Source organism: Glycine max, chromosome 1, assembly GCF_000004515.6.
Source record: "Glycine max cultivar Williams 82 chromosome 1, Glycine_max_v4.0, whole genome shotgun sequence".
In the NCBI taxonomy this organism is placed as follows: Eukaryota; Viridiplantae; Streptophyta; class Magnoliopsida; order Fabales; family Fabaceae; genus Glycine; species Glycine max.
The window spans coordinates 28363167-28369166 of NC_016088.4; positions in this window are offsets into that span (position 1 = coordinate 28363167).

Genomic DNA, 6000 nt, shown 5'->3' on the forward strand with positions numbered 1-6000 from the left:
CCTAGCTGATAAAAACAAATTAGTATTTTTATACAAGTAGTGATAGTCTAGTGAACAAAATACAATTTAACAATAGATATATCAGTATTGCCAAGGTCTATTGCCTATCTAATTTCTCTACATGTACACCAACAAAACCTTAAATACAAAGTTCATCTCATCTCACCCATTAGCACCTCCAACGACCTTACAATAATACAAAGCATTCTCCAATTAAAGTCTTGAATTGTAAACTACACTAACACCACACAAACTTCACATGTCACATTAGTACAATTAAAGCCATTTTGCATTTTGGCACTATATCTTGGCAGCAAAGCATAAATTCCATAGTATCCTGATTACAATTTGACACTATGTCATGCCTTATCACTTTTCATTGGCAATGCAAAATGACCATAAATCACATAATACCAATTTAATGTAAATGAAATACAGACCATTATAAAAGACCATTTAAAGTAAACAATACACCTTTCATTAAATAAAACTAGTTTAACTTAGTAGCAAACATAACTGACTCATAGAAAATGGTCTTTTTAGATATTAGACACCAAGGACTTCAAAGCTAGTAAAATTAGTGTACCACCCAATATTAGCAAAGGCATCAGACTTTGTTCTTAATCTACCCAATACAACAAGCTATCAAAGACCAACAACCAAGCAAACTTAATTGGCCAACTCCTATTAAAAAAAATACACTGAAATGACTAGCCTAGAAACACATTTGACTCTTCAAGCAATGAATCAACAACTACAAAATAGGATAGATTCTAACTCCAAACAGTCACAATCATGTTAAATCAACCTGCATGGAGACACAATGTGCAAAACATATAAGAAACAAATATTAGTAAAAGCCATAGTAGATATTGACAAATAATTTGGTTGAGTATTTAAAATTGATTTCATACCCCAATTAACATTGTCTAGATATTCAAAACATTCACCAACTAATTCCTAATCACATTTCAATTGAGTAGGAAGTTTAACTTCATTAAGCAATACATTCTTTTTCATATGTGAAATCTTGTACTTGTTGGACCCTTTAACCTTCATTATTTCAATCATACATAACCGTAGTGTGAGAAATATTTTATTTGAATCTTTGCTAGAAAACACATCATAAAACTTTTGCACAACCTCAATAAGCTCATCCATTGATTTTGTTGCTTGCTTTTGCTGCAATGACTGAATGGTGCTAAAAAAACCTAAATCCAAAACATTCAAATAAGTTGAATTAGGTGGTTGACGTGTCAAACGAATATTGAAGCCACCTTTTAAAAGTCACTCTACAGAATTCTTCATCATCTACAAAAACATGACAAGGTGCATTATCTTGTTGCATGTATAATGTTTTCCTCACATGTTCTTGTAGCCATTTTTCTTTGATGGCTGACAAAACCTTATCTATCAAGAACATATTGCTAACTTCTTTAGTTATAGAAGTGATCAATTTTATTAAAACTTGACCTTTTAGCTAGTACTTTTGTAACTAAAGGAAACACACCTATTTTTTGGGACCACGTTTCATTACCTTCTTCATCAAATCTAGGTCTAGCTACTACAATTAAAAACATGACCTTAGTAATGAAATTCTTGTTTTAGAAAGTATGGTATGACTCTTCCTCATTTGCAGCAAGATAATAATTCATAGCTTTTATCGATATGTAGAACCATTGTTCATCAATGTGAACAATATTATACTTTGGCTTAAACATTGGATCTTAAGTGGCACTACTTTTCTCAAGCATGGATAAACAAAATCTAAGACAAGCTCTCTTGTTATCATCCTTCCAAAATTGCTTTAGTCCATTTGAATGCCAACACAAAACCTTATCTCTTAAATATTTAAACAATCATTATGCACTTTATCAACATCCTACTCAACTCTATTTCGACCACAGTTTTTTGCTTTCTATGGCAAGCATCCCTAATTTGATTCATTTGCCTCAAAATCTAATAGATGACATCTAGAGACATTGAGTAAGAGGAAGCCAACAATTTAGTAGTGCCATGCTTAAGTTTCCCATGAGAACTTGAATTTTTGAATACTTGACAAATAGAATTTCTTTGATTATTGTCCAAAAAAAAATACCTCTTAGATGGTTCTGTGTCAAAACTAGCAATATTTCCTACTACATACATAAATTAATAAAGAAATATCTCATTACACAATATTTTACAAATATATAAGTCAATAATGTGGATGCCATTGTTTTCATTACCAATTAATAGAAAAAATGGAAACAAATTAGTAAGCAAAATTTTAGAAGTGAATGCACTTTCAGTTAGAATGTCATCACCAAGTTGTTCTTCATATATATTGATTGGATTATATTGGGTTCCTAAAATTTAAAAAATTACACATTAACTTAGGTGTTAATCTCATGCTCCTTCTACAAGTTCCTTCCACATACATGTGAGCAAAACATCAATTTCATCTAGAGAAGTTCCTTGTTAATGTTGTTGATTAGTGTTAGAGAAAACATCTTCAACCTCATTTTCTGAGACATATTATTCTTTATGCAATGGACATACATCTAAGTCCATTGGAAACATACCACTTGTGCTTGAAGAAGGATAACCTAATTGAAAGGAAGGTGCTTTGTTTTCCTTGTCATCAAAATAAAAAAAATAAAAAAACTAGAAGTGAAGAAATATTCAAATCAATGACATTAGCATCATTGCAAGCAGTGTTCAAACCAATGACATTAACTATATTGCAAGGAGCATTAAAATCAATTTCCCCGTGTACTAAATACCATAAAAAGAAGAAGAGATATTCAATAAATTAGGAAGGTATGGATGAACTTTGTTTTCATGTGACACATCTATAGAAAAAAAAAAAGAACAAATAAATATTGAAAAGTTAAAATTCAGCTCCTTCTTTAAGTGGGTTGAGTATGTCTTCTTCATTAATTGGATCGGAATCACTACAAGGATTACTCAAATCATTATTGGAAGGCATAGTGAACACGCTCAACAAGGCATAGCACTGGTAGCAATTAGTTACGGGGGTGCACGAGTCACAACAAGATCGTTGGGAGCAAATCAATTTGATGAGTTAAAGCATTAGGAGATATACTTCAATCGATTCCTTTTTACTTGGAACATATAGTGAACATGTTCAGGAAGCAAAGAAAAATAGTGAACACATTCAACAAAAAAAGGAATGTGAATCAACATTACAAAAAAATTGAAAAGGGAAATTTTAAAAGAAAAGGCAGATGAAAGTTTAACTTAATTTTGGTAGTAATCAACAAAAAAATTGGAGGTAATATCCCAAAATTTTGGAGGAAGTTAAATTCTGAATTGGTACCAAATAAATAATGCTTGTTGTTTCAATTACTTATCATCTACTCTCATGTCTTTACGTACAATAAAGAGGGTCATTTTTCTTTCTTTTGTTTTTTTTTATTAATAACAAGAGCAATTTAGGAAAAATTATGGGATTAGTAAAAATTAACGTAGTCAACTGATTCCCTTAATATATGTGAAACCAATTTTTTTCTTATTCAAAAGAACAAAGGGAGTAGCAATTAAAAGAACAATTAAAAGTATACTTAATAAAATACATATTCATTTACTACTAATGGGTTTAACACCAAGAAGGAGAGGAAAAATATCCCAAGTATATATGATTCTCTTGGAGTACTTGTAACTCATCTTGCATTATTTGTACCTAAAACACATCCTTAACTATAGGGATAAAAATGTTGAACATAGATATAGAATAAAAAAATGTTTATTGGAGATTAATACATACCTATTTGATGGACAAAAAATGTGAGCTCATATTTAAGGTTTCAAAGGTGTAGGCTCAAGTGGTGAATGAACACCACAAGAAAAGGCAAAAATGAACCAATGTCTTATACACATACAGACACACACAACAAGCAAAATAACTAATTAATTGTAGTTTGAAATGTTCTATATTGACATTAAACCTTATTATAGTTAGGATGATGGGTGACTTATTGATGCATAAAATATGTAAGGCTTACACAAGGACAAATGTATCCTATGCAGTACTAAAAGTGGACTCGGAAGTCCAGATATCGAATCCAAAAGACTAGTTGTATTTCTAATTAATCAAATTTATTAAACTAACAATTGAGGTGATTAAAGAAAGGATTTAAATATTTTTTATGGTTTTGGTTTTTAGAAGAAAACAAATGCAAAAAGAGGTTTTAAGTGATAATAAGAATGACAAAGGGTTATAATTCACTAGTATCAATTTTCCCTCAATCTCAATTCCAATGAAATTCCTTCCCCAGTTAATTAATGATTCCCCAAATCAATCAAAACCTATGGTCAAGGTCAAAAGATGCTCTTTACCTTAAATCAATACCTTAATGATCATGACTCTATCAATTTAAGTCAAAGGATAAAATCAATTCTATGGATGATTAATTATAGATTAACTAATCGATCAAAAGTTGCCCAAACAGTTTGATCATACAATTTGATGCAAAACATTCTCTACCTAGATCTACCTATTACATGCAAATGATTACTATTATGAAATTGATTAAGTATTAGAATGGTCAGTTACAAATAAATAGTAAAAACAAGGAAAAATATTAATTAACATAAAACAAAGAGGAATTCCATTAAGAACAAGGAGAGGAGTACATTTAGACAGGTACATCACAACTCCCAGACTAAGGGGACTAGCCATTCATTATCAAAGAAAAACTAACAATGCTATATGAGAAAAACATAGAAATACCAATAGGTAGGAGCGATGATCACGATCCATCCTAATGATGTTGTCCACGCTTCATACCTTTCAAAAACCTTCAAGGTCTCTCAAATTCGTTAAAAGATAAAAGTAAACAAAAAAATTGCTTTTACAAAGTCTAGAGAACTATATATAGTTTCCTAAAAATATCAGTCCAAAAAGGTGTGACACCCATTTACCACATAGCTAAATAATAATAATAATAATAATAATAATAATAATAATAATAATAATAATTTTAGTTATGGAATAAAGTAGTAAATTTAAAACTTTCATAAACTTGCAATATAGGTTATCATATACGTAACTCAAACAATTGAAACTCAAATAAAAGCTCTAATTGTCAATAAAATATATTAACCCACATTTGGCCTTACAAGAACTTAAACATAATCAACCTTAAGAAATAAAATCACTAATTTAGTTTCAAAAACAGAGACATAAAGTAATAAAAAAATCAATCATCGATGTCACAACCCATAAGATCTTTACAGTCCCAAAATAAAACTAAAAAAAAAACAGGCCTAAGTCTCTCCTCCAACATCATCATGACCTTAGAGTTTCACTTGAAAGGTCCAAATATCTTTATAGTGAAGTATGAAAATTACATTAAAAATAGGGAGAATGAGCTTAAGTAACTCTTCAACCCAAATGCTAAGTAATCCGTCCAAATAAATTTCAGGCCACAAATGCAACTTGAGTCTTAAGTGTTGGGCTATGTTTGTTGTTCAAATTATTGTTTTCAAGTTTGTTGAAATAATCTTCAAATTGTAGATATGAGACAATTCATGGATTGGACTTTAATTTAGTTAAACCTTCTTTATCTTGCACCTCTATGATTAAGCTTTGAAAAACCTTTTTTCTTTTTTTAGCTTCTACTTTTGTCAATAAGCCTTACATCCATTGCAAAAGATATTTGGACCTTGATAGGTTTGTATCATTCTCTTTTATGTGATTCATCCTCAAATCAAGTTCAACATCTACATGAAACAAGGATAAGTTAGTCACAATAAAAGTAACACTTACTTGATACTAACCATGAAGAACAAGTTCATAAGCTTTATCATTTATATTATGGCAAGGAATGAATTGTGCCATCTTAGAGAACTTGTGAACAACTACAAAAACAAAATCCTTTTGGTCCTTCAACCCTTGAGGAATTTTCTTTTGTGAAAGCTCAATTTAATTTTTATTAAATGTTTTGCATTCCTATTTGAAAATACTTCTTTAAATCCCTTGAAAAGTGACTCATC